At 43.9% G+C, this 16,963-nt stretch overlaps 1 protein-coding gene across 4 annotated transcripts in view; it reads left to right on the forward strand.

Annotated features, from left to right (window-relative positions):
- FHOD3 (formin homology 2 domain containing 3) overlaps positions 1 to 16,963 on the forward strand; it is a 374,500-nt gene that overhangs the window by 144,790 nt on the left and 212,747 nt on the right. The gene's annotated exons all lie outside the window — the stretch shown is intronic.

Raw genomic sequence — 16,963 nt, forward strand, 5'->3', positions numbered from 1 at the left:
ACTTCACCAGAAAAGTTCCCTTTGTTACACCCCCGGCATGATCTGATAGTTAAAACCTGTGCCTCTGCCAGCACAGAAAATTCAGGTTGTGCTGTGAATGGATACCTAATGAGAACTTAATGGGGATGAGCTGATAGCTCATATAGCTGATGAGCATATATCATCATATAGCTGATGAGCAATTCCATTCAATTTAGTGTTTGCCTAAGTTACTAATTTAAAGCTGCGCTTACCATTTCAGCAAAATGCTTAGGCTGTAAATAGTACTCATAAATTGTCCAAGTGGCCTAGCAGTTGCTTTATTCCTAGTGGAATAAAAAGCCTAAGCCTACCAGGCTTTGGTTGTAGTAGCGACTGTGGGCAGGAGGAGATGTGGGAGCACCAGCACCAGGTTCAGCACGGATGAAAGGGAAGATGACGGTCAGCATTGAGGGGTTTGGTGTCATGTAAAACAATAGGTGAATCAGGCCAATAAGGTAATCAATGCTGAACTGAAAGGAAATCAAATAAAATAATTGAGTAGATGTCAGGAAGTAATTCACAGATCGAGTTTTCCCAGCCGGGGCCAGGCAGCAGTGATGTGAATGTATCCGTGAGTCATCTCAAAGAGGTTTGTTTCTTCTTCCAGAAGCTCTTTTCTGCATGCTATAAATATAAAACAGAGAAATCTTCCAGGTTTGTCAGTTGTGCTGAATGGCAGAGGTGTTTGCGCTGCAGTATGCATAATTTCTTGTCTTCAGAAGTATGCAAAATAGAAGTCAAGTTCTGCTTTCTAAAATACATCACAGCACGATGGTCCTGCAGTTAGATTAAGCACTTGAAAAACGTAATTTTTGTTTCTCAGCAGAGTATACATCCAGCCACACGCATTTCTGTTAATGGGGAAGGAGGACAGTGAAGGAAGCCAGCCTTTGAGGACCGCTTTTATGATCACCAGATGGGGAAGCAGCGCCTACATTTTGATATTTGTGCACATCTAATCCCGCCACTGTCAATGGGATTTAAAATGCCTACTAATCAACGTGATGCATATGGTACGTGTCACGGAGTGACTAACGCGATGTAATGCAGTAGCCACTGTATACAAAGGAGCCTCCCATGTGGCTGTAAACATCTGCTTTTGTTATCAGCCACTCCGGAGGCGTAATAGTTGGCAAAGGGGAAAAACCAAACAAAGGAAGGTTAGCAAAAGAGGCTTCAAGCTTTAATCTACATGGAGGCCCCTGAAGTGAAATACCCTGTGGGGAGCAAAAGGAGCCATGCGTGTTCTTTCTGCACAGGGCTCAAATAACCCCGGGCTTCCTCCGCCAAGTGACTGTCCCCAGGCTGAGGGTCCCAGCTTCCACGCAGAAATCACTCAGAGGCAGAGGTGGTGAACAGTAAGTTTTTCTGCATGGGAATGTGAGAGAGTGAGATTTTCAATATGAATATACCCTGGTTTGCTCCAGATCAGTGCTCCTATCCACGCTAATCCTCGGTAATGGGCCCTACATCGTTCTCCACTCACCTCCCACTCTGTGGCTCGAAGAGAAGGACGTCGCCTGGCTCTGGGCTGTGTGCTGGTGTCAGAGGCAGGTCAGTGAGGAGCTGCTCCATCTAATGCTGAAACCACGTGGCAGGAGCTTGCTGCTTTCCTCAGGTGGGCAAATGCCAGTGCTCCTCTGGCTGCCTGACTTCTGACACCCTTCTCAGGAACATGATGTCCTTCGGGCGCCCTCTGTTCACAGGTATTTTGTATGGGGGCATTCCTGAGGTTCGGGAAGCAGTGATTTTATTGCATCTCCCACAGTGCGTGCTGAAATGTGGCAGGTTTGTTCCCTAAAACAGGGTCTGTCAGGTACGAGGGACATAGCGGTGGATCTCCTGGTGATGGTGCTTCTGTCAGTGGTGCTTTTTGGGGCAGGAAGGTGCTGCTGCTGGGTGAGCACACCTGCTGGTTTAGGCAGATTAAACAGTAGAAAGTCACAGCTCCTAGGACCAGTGGCACACAGAGGTGACAGGTTTTGTGCCATGGGTAGCTCAAGTGCCTACTCCCATTTTATGTTGGTATTGCTCAGAGACTGTAAGGCAGTCAGTCAGAAAGCTCTTAAAGAACAGTATCTGTGAGTGGTAGCAGCAGGGCTTGGAAGCAACCTTCCCTTTTCTTTTTCCTTTACTGCCTCCTTGTCCTCATCTTCATTCCTGTTGGATGTAATATTTTTCCAAGGTATAAATCCAGTGAGCTTTTTCTAATATACGGGCTCTTTGTTTCAAGGCAGCTGTAGTGTCAGGCCCACCCACACCATGCTGTCCCTGTTGCTTTCAAGCCAGTACTTCTAACATAACATAGCCATCCAAAGCCTTTGGTGTGAAAACAGCGGGTTTTATGTTCTGGGCTTTCACCTGAATAAACCAAATGAGCAGAAGATTACAGGACTTCAGCCTTGGGTTGTCACTGGAACTACTTTTGAGTAAGCAGTTCGGGTAGGTGTTGGTGCATACCGTGTCTCCATACCTTTTCTAAATTCACAGCAGTTTTTTGATGGGCTTTGCGTGAAATCGAGAAGAAGTATTTCCTTGTTACCCTCGCTTAATTTCTTCAGATTTTGGCAGAGCCTCGCCTGCGGATTTTACACGTGTGGTGTGGGAAACGGGAGAGCAGTTTGGCTCCAGGCAGCACGAGGCAGCGTGACTCCGCTGTGCGCGGCCGGACCGGGGATGCATGGAGATGCTGCCGTGTGATTTCCCCGTTCAAAAACCCCTCCGCACAGGATTTTCGCGGGACAGCACCTCAAAAGGAAAAGGAAATACTCCTTCTGGCACACTGATTTAATGGAGTTTAACGCTAAGAAAATAACTGTCAGGGAAAATTGAAGCCAGATACGAGACACCGCATATTCCTGAACGGCTTAACCTGCCTCCAGCAGCACATGTAGCACGGCTCGAGCACCCCGGCTTCAGGAATGTGGATTTCTTTAGGCAAATTCTGATGTAATGACAGAAAAATGGTGCTTGATTTTAATTGCGTAATAAAGTCTCGTTTGTTTTGATAGTCTGTAGGAAAAGCACGTTTACCACGTTCAGATTCATCTACAAATCTAGAGCTCGGGGAATAATTGAATCTGAAGTTCAGGCCCCGGGTCACTTCTCACAGGAACTTTGGTATTTTTTCTTTGCTGTTTTCTTGCTTTGGAGATGTTTGAAGTGAGCTGATGTTGTGATCTTGCACAACTCGCTGCCAGGCACTGGCCAGCTTGTTTGTCCAGGGTATTTCACTTGTAGCCTATGAACTGGTTGTTGTCACATCCCTTCATGCTGGGAAGAAGGTCGGCATGCCAAAGTAAGTGCAGTTGCAGCGCGTATTGCTTTACATGTTTCAGGGCATGTAATTTTTCAGTGAAATGTCTTATGTTGGTATTCAGGCAGCTGGTAAGTACCGTATGTAAGAAATCCAGTGTTTCAGTGATGTTCTGTCTCACTTATGTTGGTAGATTTACTTTCCTGTTTATGTCCCCATTACTGCAAGCCACGCCAGCAGAAAGGATGAGCTGCAGAGTTCAGGAGGCTGCTGTGGGCTCCTCTCCTCCATGCAGTTTGCCAGTGCTGGATGAGGGGCTGCTCACAGGAGAAAACCTAGAAGGCAGAAGCAAGTGGTGGGTTTTTGCAACAAGTCTTGTCTTTTGTCTCCTCTCCATCAAGGTCAGTGTTTGTATCCTGAAGCAGAGCTTGCAGAGCAGGGTTTGAAGTGTCTCTACGCAGCAGCACGCTCTTCCAAAGTGACAAATGATGGCAGCCAGCTCTTTTGCCCCGGATCTTCCCCGGCCAAATGTTACAGTGGTGCTTGTCCTTCTCTGCTGGTGGATGGTCCCTGGTTGGCTTGGAGTAGTGCCGCAGGGGAGGCTAAGTCCGTCTGTAAAGTCAGTTGTGTTGCACTTGATCCAAATTGTTGCCATATGCTGATTTGAGCAGTAGGTAAGATTTGTTGACATTTGTTTAAAAACCCAGACATTTGCACTGTTTTGGGGGCTGGCCCGACTCTCGTGGTGGTCAGGCAGAGCTACGCTGATGCTGGAGGAGCGTTGCCCACGTTTTTGCTGGGAGCAGGCACAGGGAAAGCAGGCAGCAGGCTGAAAGAGTTGTCCAGACATAACCAGGGCTGCTGCAGGCAGAGGCCCTAGGAGGCTGAGGGCTCTCAGAGCTCATTCCACCGCCCCTGCCATGGGCAGGGACACCTCCCACCAGACCAGGTTGCCCAGAGCCCCATCCAGCCTGGCCTTGAGCACCTCCAGGGATGGGGCATCCACAGCTTCTCTGGGCAGCCTGTGCCAGTGCCTCACCACCCTCTGAGTGAAGGATTTCCTCCTAATGTCTAGTCTAAATCTGTCCTCTGTTGGTTTAAGACCATTCCCCCTTGTCCTATCATTATCTACCTGAGTAAAGAGTCCTTCTCCATCACTTTTATACCCCTGGGGCCAGGGTGGTATTTCCGTGCTGCGCAGGTCAGAGCGAGCTGCATGCAAGCTCCTTGCTCTCTTGTTGTTTCTCAACAGATGTTTCTGACAAAAAAGCCTGGATGTCGTTATGCCACTGGAAAAGAGCAATATTCTCCGTGTGCTTTAAATAACCTTGTTAGCTGTTCTCCACTAATTAAACTATGAAGTGTTCAGAGAGAGAAATGGTGCTCGTGGTGGGTTCACTGACCTTGTGAGGCGTACCGAGGAAGCTGAAGGAAAAATAAAGGAAAAATAACTGTCCTCTGCCGAGTGGTGTTCCCTGAAAGAATAGGGGAGATGTAAATACCACAGACAGGCTTTCTAAAGACAGCAGTCAGAGTAAGCCAAGGTTGCCTCCCATATTTTTCTTTAATTGTGTTATAGGAAATGGTTTTGAATTGTTTTATTTCCTAATAGTCACATCCTTATTAGCCTTGTGTTTTTCCTTCCCGTGCCTCTGCTATGGGCTGTGTTGTACGTGGGAATTTCTACACTATAAAGTCTAAAAACTTGTTAGAGAAAAGCAGTTCACAATTTGTAGAGCTGTTAGTCATTTGTAGCCTTTTTTTTTTTGCTTGCTCATCTACGTGCTCATACTGAAGCATCCTGTGTTTTACTGTAGACATGGGCAAGATTTGAGAGGATTATTCAAGCTTTTTAATTGGCTATTTATGATTTTATTGGTCTTCATAAATTACATGTCCTCTTTATTTGGGAAGGACATGTCAAAAGGCAAGAAGGAAGGGACTGAGGACAAGAAACCTGTTGCTCCCTTCAGATGCAAATTCTTTTCTCCCCCTTTCTCCTGCGCACTGTGGGGTGACCGGAGCAGTGCAGCTTGTCTGAAGCTTGAGCTCAGCATTGCAGGGAACCCTGTGAGGTTCAGAGGAAGAGACTTATTGTTACCTTTGTCATTACATGTGCAAATTCCCTTTTTTTTTTTTTTTTTTTTCTTTTATTTCTGCTGTTCTTAGAAACTAAAGAAATCATAACACATCATTCTTGTTTGAAGCCTGTTTATGTACCGGGGAAAAGACCTCTACCAATTTGAGTCTTTTTCTGTATCTGTAAACAGTCTCAGTCGAAGCCATCATCAGTGTGCATTTAGAAATTATTCATTTTGTTTCACAGTTTTATTGGTTTGCTTCCTAACTGTTATCAGTGAGTTAGAGCTGAGCTTTTTTAATTCAAATGGCATGATGCCCAATCCTCTGAGATTAGTTGGCAAACGATTCTGGGCACCTTGCCACGTGGCATTTTTCAGAAAGGGGCTGCTAATAAAACACCGGAAAAAAATAAGATTGTTCCAGACATGCAAGCCCCTGAAGTTTCAGGGAGTGAGGAGTGACAGAGCTTTCACAAACACACCCAATATTCTGTGGCATGGCTCTGAAACTGCTCAGGAAATACCATCCTAATACCTCTGCACAAGAATGATATGGAAGCAAATGTACTTTGAGTGCAAATTAATTTTCCCTTTCTTCAGTTTGCAGCTGAAATGCTTGTTCCTCATTTTCTTGGTGCTTTGGCTCCAGATTGAGCTCTCTGGGATGCCTGCAGTGGTGTTTGGGCTCTGAGAGATTTCGGCCTTGCAGGAGCAGCAACTTCCCACAGGACCATCTTAGGGCTGAAGTGTCCCAAGTCTCCGACTATAAGGAATCTAGGCAAACCCCCTTAGGATCCTATTTTGACTCTAAATAACATTTGTTGGCTGCAAAAGACTTCGAATGCAATGTTTCCAACACAGTGACCAGCATTTTCTGCTTATAATTCTTGTTTCGTCAGAAAACCTCCAAGAAGTTTGACTCCTGGATAAATAGGTCCCAAGCCATTTAAAGCTTTATAGGTCTAGACTAACATCTTAAAACTAGCAGGCTGCCCAGGCAGATTGTGCCTCGCAGATTTAATATGCTCATGAATTAAAATGCCACTAACAAGCAAGTTGCCAGAGCCTGCACCAGCTGAAGTTTTCTAAACACATTTGACAGGTTGTCTCATACACAGCATATGGCAGTAGTCTGTCGGCACTCATTTGCATAAGTAGCCTAGCCAAAAGCAATAAAAAAGAGGTGCACAGTAGGAAATAGTTCTTGAGTCCAAGAAAAAGGATTTTTTTTCTTTCTTATGGTTGTTTTGTCCCTTCAGCTTCACTGTCTGCTTTCTGTGTCGCGAGGATTAGTAGCGGTTGCAGACTGGGAATGCCACTAAGGCAGCCTTGAACAACTGGTTATTTCTTCATGGTTTTCCTTCTGTAGAGAGCAGTAATAATATGTCCTGCGTTTCTTCTTAGAAACCACATTTTCCTGTTTTCTGAATGTAATAGAATATAATCAGATGTATAAACCCTATTGTGTTTTTTTTTTTTTGCTGGAGCCTTCTTCTGTACTCATCCCCTGTCATCATCCCCATTTTTTAGTGGCTTTGTGTAGACTTTAAAAAGAATGACCATGTTTGCAGGGGTCTGGTGGAGAAGGCAGTGGGATCAGATCCATATTAGCTCCTGGAAGGTAAAGACTTTCCAGTGCAGTGTTAGAGAGTTGATTGACTTCAGAGAGTCAGAGGCTTTTCACTCTGTTTTCTGCTGTAGCTTGCACCTGGGTATTATTATTGTCTAAGAAGTCCTCTTTTCTTGTGGCAGTCCTTTAAGTTATACGTAGCTTGCTCTGTGTGTTTCCCAGCCATCAAGTAACATCAGCATGGCGTGAAGCTAGTACTGTACAAAATTATCTTTCTTTTAAATAAAAAACGTAAATCGTCTTTCTAACCTTCATAGATACTTATGGCCACTTTGGGTGAATGAATAACCTTAATTTCTGAAAGACCTCTGTTCTGTGAGCCAGACCAGTAGTTAAGTAGTTGCCATGATAAATGAGGCATCAAGCAAGGTTCCCAAGTTGTTGATACACAATTTTTTTCTACTACTTGCTAAGGCTACAAAAGAGTAAGAAGGAACCCATATTTCTGCTCTAAATAAGGCTGTAGAAGAAGAAGGAGGATAAAGCTGGTCTGCATCTGTGAAGGCCTCAACTTGAATGCCATGAGTAGAAAGCAGTAGGAGAGCACCCTTCCAGGCAGAGGCCCTCCAAAAAGGTCTCCTTGGCCAGTGCCAGGGTGGTTTCCCAGTATGGGAGAGGCTTTGCAGGACAGCAGAAGCCCCCCTGTCCTTTGCCCAGCTGGGGTCCACACAGCCCAGGGGGGTTTGTCAGGCCTACTCCTTCCCAAGGCTGGGGGTGACACGTGTGTCTTGTGCTTATCCTCCTTGCTCGGTATCTGAGATGCCTTTCAGCTGGCTGGTTAAATCCTGGCAGCCAACGCAGATGCCAGCAAGGGTGTTTGATGTCTGTGGCAGAAGAATTTGGCTCATTTTGATGACTGTATAAATGAATTCAATTTATGTTTGGTGTCAACACCCTTACACAGGAGAAGCCACTGGTGCCAGGAGTGACTTTATTTACAAAAGAGACTTGGAGGAGTGACTGGATGCTTTTATTTTTTTTTCTCCTTTTTCAAGCAAACAGGAATTGAGATTGTTGTTGGGAAGAGTCTAGCAATGTTTACACTCCGCTTTTCCTCCTTACCTTAGCCTAACAAACACACCAGGAACAAAGGGAAAATGCCCTAACAGAAAATACAGTATTTGTTACCTCCTATGGAATATCTGAAAACTAAAGCTGAAGTGTGTATGTAGTACTCCTTTTGGATTCAGTCTCACAACAAATATGTTTGGATAGGGTCATGGAATCAGTGAACAGAATCACAGAATGGTGTGGGTTGGAAGGGACCTCAAAGACCACCCAGTTCCAACCCCTGCCATGGGCAGGACACCTCCCACCAGACCAGGGTGCCCAAAGCCCCATCCAGCCTGGCCTTGAGCACCTCCAGGGATGGGGCATCCACAGCCTCTCTGGGCAACCCATGCCAGTGCCTCACCACTGTGAGTGAAGAATTTTTTCCAAATATCTGATCTAAATCTCCCCTCTTTTAGTTTAAAGCCATTACCTCTTGTCCCATCCCTACACTCCCTGACACAGAGTCCCTCCCCAGCTTTCCTGTAGGCCCCCTTTAGGCACTGGCAGGCCGCTGTAAGGGCCTCTCTTCTCCAGGCTGAACAACCCCAACTCCCTCAGCCTGTCTTCATGGGAGAGGTGCTCCAGCCCCTTGATCATCTTTGTGGCCTTCTTCTAGAAGAAGATCTGTGCAGTCAAGTGAAAATGTGATGCTGTAGTTCACAACATTGTTTTACACAGTTCTTCAAGGAAAAAAAAAAAAAAAACGTAAAATATGAGACAGCCAAACCTTGCAGGAAACAGTTGTGGATTTACCAGGAGCAGTCAGTGGATCTTGAATTCTCATAACATGTATGATACTTCTTGAACTATGATTTTTTTTTTTTTTTAATCTGCAAAGCCTATCAAGTACCCTGAAGGGAAGATCTCGTCCTTCAATGTTCTTGCAGATCCTAGCTGTTCACTTGCTTTTAGTTGCATGGTTATATACTTGTCAGTATGATTAATGAGCAATGTTAAGTATGCCAAAAAAAAAAAAGAAGGGGGGAAACAATGAAAGATCTTCCTTCAGCAAGAGACAAGAAATGAAGAGGAAATACATTACTTGTGCTCAGTAATCACTGAAAGCCAAACAGTTTTTACTTTTCAGTTGCAGGATCTGATTCCAAAATACATTATCAGTTCAGTTGATGCTTATACTAACCGAATTTATGAATTTTATGTTCCAGATTTCACAGTTTTTCATTAAGTAGTTGAATATGTGTAACGTGGATGCTGTAGTAAACACATGCTTCAGCTCCACTGAGTGGATAAGAAACTGCAGATTTTTTTGAAGACTCTTCACACAACCATTGAGGTGGGACATCGCCTGCAGTGGTTGTCCAGTCCCAGCCCAACTCAGCTGTTCAGGGCAGGGGCAATTTGAGCAGGCTGTGCAGGGTATATAGTACTGAATACCTCCACGGTTGGAGACTGGACAACCAGTTGACTGTTTTAACTTATGTGCAAAGTTATTTTCTTATGTTTGGTTTAGCTGAGCTGTTAGGAAACAGGAAAATTGCCTGTTCACTAACAGAAACCGTACCTTTATGCACATTATTGTGCAAATTGTTTTATGTAAAAGTCATACTGAATTTACCACAGTATTTCCTCAGTGAAGGCACAAGTGGTACACAAATCCACAAGAGCTTGTGGAAGGTGAACCCGGAGTGATTGTCCAGTGTTCATTGTGCCAACTCTTCCTTGCGTGTACTTTTAAGATGGTTTTATGGTTTAAGAATGGTTGCACTTGTACATGACTGTGATAAGAAACCAAAGTTGTGTAATGCTGTGGCTGAAATAGGAGCTGTAGTTTCATGACCTTAATACTTAGCAGTGAATCATTTAGTTTTGTAACTAAGATAAATACCCTTTCTGAGATGTGGGGCAGAATTTGTATGACCTACCCAGGAGGCATCCTCAGTCAAAGTAAAACTTTCCACATCTTCATGTACGTGAGGGATGTTGGCTCATTACCTGTGAACACAAAAAGGAAATCTGTGTGTTGATCCAACAGATGGAATAACTGGCTAACTTTTTCATGTAACTGTGTGCTAAGTTTATCTTTCCGTTCATCCTCTCAAGACATTTCACTGTCCTCAGAACAACTTCGAAGTTAGTATTTCTGTTCAGCTGTTGTTTAGGGCGATCACTGGAACTCACCCAAGCTGGCCCAAAAGAGCATTCTCAGGCTTTAGTTAGAACAGCGACCTGTTTTAGAAATGAAGTATCTCTTTTGCAACAAGATCTGCTCCCACTACTGTAATGCATTGCCGCCCATAGCTGTAAGATTTTAGCCTACGCCAGGAAACTGCGAATTATTCATGTCTTAGCAGCTCTGCGCTGGGTGACTGCCTTTTGCTTCACAGTGAGTTGCTGTCTTCATGTCGTTCGTTGCCTCCCAAGAAATATTACTTACCAGTTATCAGCGGACAGAAGGGGTGGAAGAGAGTGTTGTCGTAGGTGAGTAATGCAAGAGCAGTTGAATCACTTGACTTAGCACTCCTTGAAGAAAGATTGAGCAACACACTGATGCGTGAATAATTTCTGCATCAGTATCAGTGCCTGTATGTCTTTTTCTTGACAGACTTTACAGCCAGCTGTAATCATCATATTTGTGATATACCACGTTTTGGTAATTGGAAATGATGGAGCTAAGAAAGATAGTAAAGTGGAAAAAGGACAACAGAAAATGTTCTGAAGAGCTCATAGTAGTTTTCAAACTTGCCTGTAACCAGTGTTTTGAGGCTATTAATATAATCCTGGATGGGGTTGTTTTGGAAGCAAATGGAAATAGGTGATCTAGACAACTATGTGTGTGTGCATAGATGTATGTGTGCATGTATACTTTAAAAAAGTGTTGGGGGTGAAGCTGGAAAGCTTTGGAGTCAAGCATCTAGTCGATTAGCCTTACAGCAGTTCTGGTTTTGTTTGGTGTTTTTGAGGCTCTGAAATGCAGATCAGCAAGTATTTGCTATGACAAATGGGAAGCTTACGAGGAGGAAAAAGTGCAGTATTTTATTGAACTATTAAATTAGTTTTAAATTTCCATTAGAAATCCCATTGCTGAGAGAAAGACTTGAGAAAAGGCCCGTAAAGTTTCTAATGGCCTTAAAACTGGAAACATCTGCACAAGTCAGGTGCTGCTCGTTAGGTCTGTTCAGCAGCTGAAGGGATTGAAGTTGAGCTGTGCCGAAGCCAGTGCTGAAAATGGGTTTAAAGGGAGATGGAACCAGAAGCAAATGGGCCAAATGTGTATTTGGGCTCAGGCTGTGGAGGCTTTGCTATTGCTATGAGTGGAGCAGAAGAACCCATGCTGTCACCCTGAGGGTCACTGCAATGCTCATGTTCTCTGTAAGAGTGAGAGAAAGTGAGGAAGCAGCACTGAGGGACCTTACGGTTTGAGTAGAGAAATGCTTTGCACAACAGGCAATTGTATTTATATTACAAAATAAAGTTTCCAATCCCTGTGGCGATTAAGCTGCTTTTTCTTACCACATGGAGCCTCCTAAAGGGAAACCATTGCCTTTATATGTTTATAATATGTATAACTAATATATAAAAATATAAATATATATTTGAATATATATAATGTTATATACGACTAATGTATGTATATGTGGTGTCTGTATATATTTAGCATGTGTGTATACATAGCTGATATTCCCCTGATTAATTAGGTAAGTAGGGCAAGGGCTTTTTACAGCTAGTGCCTAAATTAATAATGAACAGAGAAAAATGTAGTGTAGATGAATGCTTTCGTGTGGCTTTGGTCAAATTACTTTGAGGTGGAAATAATCAGCGGTTGAGTTAAGTGAGAGGCATGATATATGCTGGAAAACCTCCATCATATGTCAGATCTTTTACAACTGTGATAAATGACTTCAGATAAATAATGCTAACATGTGTTAAACAAGTTCAGGCCAAGTGCAGCACGGTATGGTAAACAGAGATTGCACTTCAGGAATGTTTGAAAATATAAATGGATGATAGATGGTTTTGAAGAGCCCTCTGAGGATAGTGCTTTCTCTGTGGAGGGTAAAAGAGAAATTCTTCTAAAATGCTTCAGAAATAGCTTTTTATTATTATTACTGTTTTTAACAAGTACAGGCGTAGAGGTTTGCTGGTGCTGACAACGCTTGTTTGGGTTGTTCAGCTGTTAAGGGGTGAGCAGTGTATTTCGTGCCTATTTCAAACCTGCCAGGACCAGCACAGAACCGACCCATATGGAAAGGAAAGCAATAGCTGAAGTGACTTCTCTTTTAAATTATATTTATTAGGAAAATTGTTGATGGGGGTGTGAAACCTCACCAGAAAATTAGTTGAAGTGAAGCTAGAAGCTCTGTAGGGTCTGTCACCGTCATGAGGTCTAGAGAGCTGCTTCCCCATAGGGGAAGCATGGCTTGGGGAGGCATTAGGAGGCTTTTCTCTCAGAAGAGCAAACCCGTTGATAGAGCTGTTTTTTTTTTTTTTTTTTTTTTTTTTTTGTTTGTTTTAAGAAATCTTCTTCCAAACTGTCATGGTGCGGAAAAATATGTATATATGCATATACATTAGGTTGTGGATGAGCTTGACATTATATTGCTGCTGTGGCAGGGGAAGTTGGATCCTTCTAAGTAACGTGCCCTAGCTGAGTGAATTGCCATTTGTGTGTTTTAAAGCTTATAGTACGTAAATTTAAAGATAAGGATTTTAATTACATTTTCCTTTCACCATCGTTGGCCTGTAAGAATGATCCAGTGCTTGAACTGGACAACGAAGTAATAAAACATATTGCCAGTTCCTTTGTGAAACCCATGTCCCACGTGCTAACAAACAAGCAAAAAAAACAACTTTCTGTCAATCTAAATTTACAAATGTATTGAAAAGTCTCTCTTCATTTTGCTTGCAAAGAGGTGTATGGGTCGTAGTCTGCTGAGGAAATAAGAACATAGTGAATACAGTTGAAAACAAGAATTTGGAAGTAAAGTTGACTTCATTCCGAAGTTGCATTCTGGTATTTTTCAGTCATGTTTTGATATAGTTTCTCAAGTAATTTTTGCTGCTGGTCCTTCTCTGAACTTCCTTCCTTGATCTGAAGGGCTTGGAATTTCATGCAAAATTCATTGATTTCCAAATGCAACTGAGAGAAGCATTTAGCATGGAGTTTTTTTTTATTTTTTATATTTGTTGATGGAGGTGAAATGGTTGTTCAGGTATTCTCCGTCACACTTATATCCAACCATGCTGTCGTGGAGACTAGCAATGCTACACGTTTTGTTCCTGGAACATGTGTGGTATTTTTCACCTGTAGAAATGGAGGAGAAACTCATGGTCATCAAGTGAGAGCTTCACTTTTTGGTCATTTATTGGTAATTCACTTTATTTAAAAAATAAATAAATGCGTGTGGCTTTGAGCACCCCCCTTTACCATGGCTGTGGTACATGAGAAGAGGAACAATACCCTGCTATTACCTCATATTTATAAACATGTGAAGGGCTGAAATCCTTCCTCTGTTTTATCTTTGCGGTCTACAGTCCATTAGATAATACAAAGGCGTGTTTCCCCACTGCTGGAGAAGCCTTTGCATTCACAACAATCAGTAGTAATTAAAAAAAAAATCACCTGAGGGAAAACCACTCTGCAGAGGAGAAACAGAGCAAGTGCAGGGCTGCCTCACAGGGCTGCCAGGTCTGGTGCGTGGATCTCAGGCCCGTCAGCTCCCACATGGTGTTACCTCTCCTGCTGGCGTGCGAAGCTTATCACGGTGCCTGTGCCACGTTCCTGGGATGCCTCTGCACGTCTCTCGGGCTGCAAGGCACCGTGCAGCAGATGCAGCAGCAATGGGCCGGCCGCCAGGCATCCACGGCGGGTAAGATTCCCGCATTGGCACGGATTTAACTAGAGGCCCCCTTCTACTGATTTCTAAAATCTTACCCATTCCGTTCCAGTTTATTCGCGGGGCTTTCTTTTCCTTTCAGTTGTCAGAATGGTGCATTTTTCATCCGTCCCAGCGATGTCAGAGCAATGGGAAGCTTGCTGACCCTGAACTATTTTGACATCTGCTTCAAAGTATTTGTGCTACCCTCTGCGCACATCTGATGGTTTCTTTGTTCCTCTTTCTGTTACGAGTCAGCTTATATTAACTTAATTTCTGTTAAATTAACTATATTCTTTGTGTATACATCCTCTTCCAGGATTTGGGTTTTCACAGAATCACAGAATTTCTAGGTTGGAAGAGACCTCAAGATCATTGTGTCCAACCTCTGACCTAACGCTAGCAGTCCCCACTAAACCATATCCCTAAGCTTTACATCTAAACGTCTTTTGAAGACTTCCAGGGATGGTGACTCCACCACTCCACTGGGCAGCCTGTTCCAGTGCCTCACAACCCTTTCAGTGAAGAAGTTCTTCCTAACATCTAACCTAAAACTCCCCTGGCGCAACTTAAGCCCATTCCCCCTCGTCCTGTCACCAGGCACGTGGGAGAACAGGCCAACCCCCACCTCGCTACAGCCTCCCTTGAGGTACCTATAGAGAGCGATAAGGTCGCCCCTGAGCCTCCTCTTCTCCAGGCTGAACAAGCCCAGCTCCCTCAGCCGCTCCTCGTAGGACTTGTTCTCCAGGCCCCTCACCAGCTTCGTCGCCCTTCTCTGCACCCGCTCAAGCACCTCGATGTCCTTCTTGTAGCGAGGGGCCCAAAACTGAACACAGTACTCGAGGTGCGGCCTTTCATACAGTCTTTCAAATACAGTTTTCATACAGTCTTTCAAATAGCTGTAGTGTGGTTTCTCTTTCTCATTTTGATCCGTATATCTTGAGTATGCCCCAGGACTGTACATAATGAGGTGGGTATTGCGGGCAACCAGGTCAGGTATCCAGGACAATATTGCCCTACTGCTGTCAAGAAGAACCCTAAAACACATCAAACTGCATGGAAAAAGACTGGTCAACTTGTTTTAGTAGGCCTTTTTCCCTAACCTAATGTCTTTTTCTGAGATCATGGCTGCTAGGAACTGTGAGACTATTGCTTACTGGGACTGTCTGTTCTTGGCTGTGTAATACATAACTAAACAAAGTCTTGGTTGGTTGAAATGATCTTCTCTGTACTCAAACTAGGTAAAGCCTAAGTTTGGCCGCTTAAAAATGTTCAACGACTGGCAGAAAGACTGGAAAGTCTCTGAGCGTTGGTAATGCAGACTCAGGTATTTAATTAAGCATGCACGATACCATTGCAGCCTCTAGCAGCGTTCTGAGAAGCAGCGGCTTTATCGGATTTTTATCATAGCTCCCTGCTGATGCTCTCTCTTTTGCCTGCTGCCTTGCTGTCAGATACTCATCTGGTCCATACCTGCTGCCTAAATTTTCAAGCAACCTCTGCTGGGGGTCAAACACCTGCAGTTGATTAAGAGGCTGCATCCTCAGGGATCTCTAGGCCGGTAAACCCTGATGCACTTCCCGAGGATGGTCTGGGGTCACTGAATGCCCTAGTCCTGCAGATATCCTCTGACCTATTTTGGCACATCTTATGCAACAGTGAAACTTGGTCTGAACTTGAAGCTCAGGAGCTCGTTCATGTTCTTGGCACCAATCTGTGTTCTCGTCGCACTCGGATGTTTTTGCCTTTTGATAAGCTGTCAGCACAGATAAGACAGTCGTAATTCTAGGGATAGCAGGTGTGTGTGCCTACATTTTTTTGGCCTTTTTTTTTTTTTTTTTTTTGATTGGTTGCTATAATTTGCTCATTGGTGTTTGCCTCCTAATACTTGCTGAATATGCAGGGCAGCATGTTGGCACAGCGTATTTAAAATGGAATAAACCAGAAGACTCGGATAATGACTAGCTGACTAGCATCATGCTATTAAATGCTTGTAATCCAGGAGGCACTGATATGCTTGCTCAAGCACAGGCATACAGTTCAGCATTTCAGAGACCTCACTGTAAACTAAAAGAGAGATTGCAGATTCGTCACGACTCATGTTCTTCTATAATTATTTTCTAGCCTCAGATTGGTTACAATAATCTCTAAAGAAAACAGTACGTTCTTCTATATTATTTTCCTTTCTAGCAGTTTTCCCTGGCTCCATTCACTTGAATTATGTAACCTATATTTTAGTATAACAACTACTTTCCTACTGTATTACTCTCTAGGGACTAATTCTGCATTAGCAGGGGGATGAACAAGATGACCTCTTAAGTCTCTGCCATCACCACTTTCTGTAATACAGTGCTGTAATATTTGACCTCATTCCCTAGCCTTTTCCCTTCTCTAACCCTTTGACTCTTACAAGAGAGCAGCCACAGCATTTTTTCGGGCGTATGGAAGTGCCCTCCTTTGAAGTTATCAAACTGCAATGCTGTTTCCTGCACTTGAGAATTAAAGAGCGTATTAGTGCCTTTGCATTCAAGTGAGCAGGACCTATCTAAATAAATCATTGCAGAGAAATGTGCTGCAGTGCCTGCTCTGTCGCTGGAATGAATATGCTGAACAGGCAGAGGATCTTTATTTTGTTAATATGTTGGCAAGGCTGTAACTTTCGAATAAGCCTTTCTAGTGCTGCTTTTTATGTCACGGAAGGAAGGAAGACCTGCTTGAGCAGCCTCTGCCAGCTCAGTGCTTGGTTCACAGACCTGCACAGCGTGCTTCACTGCCACTGCTCTGAAGAACAGAAACATCCATCCCCCTGTGCTCAGAATGTGTCAGCAGGCATCAGACTGGATGCGAAGTACAACTCGAGGGAATTCGATATTCTAGCTGGCAAAATCAGGAAGGGTAAATGTGGGAGACGTAGTTTGGGAATGGAAAGAAAAGCTGTGGTGAACTCCGGTGGTCAGTGAAAGATGCCTTGCTGTCCCTGCTTGTTCGCAGCCTTCAGCTTGTAAAGAAGGGCAGATGCTTTTTGTGGCTTTGGCCTGGCAACAATTTCCAAGAACTCTCCAGCTGGTCCAGGCAAGCCAGTTCTAGA

Source organism: Aythya fuligula, chromosome 2, assembly GCF_009819795.1.
Source record: "Aythya fuligula isolate bAytFul2 chromosome 2, bAytFul2.pri, whole genome shotgun sequence".
Taxonomy (NCBI): domain Eukaryota; kingdom Metazoa; phylum Chordata; class Aves; order Anseriformes; family Anatidae; genus Aythya; species Aythya fuligula.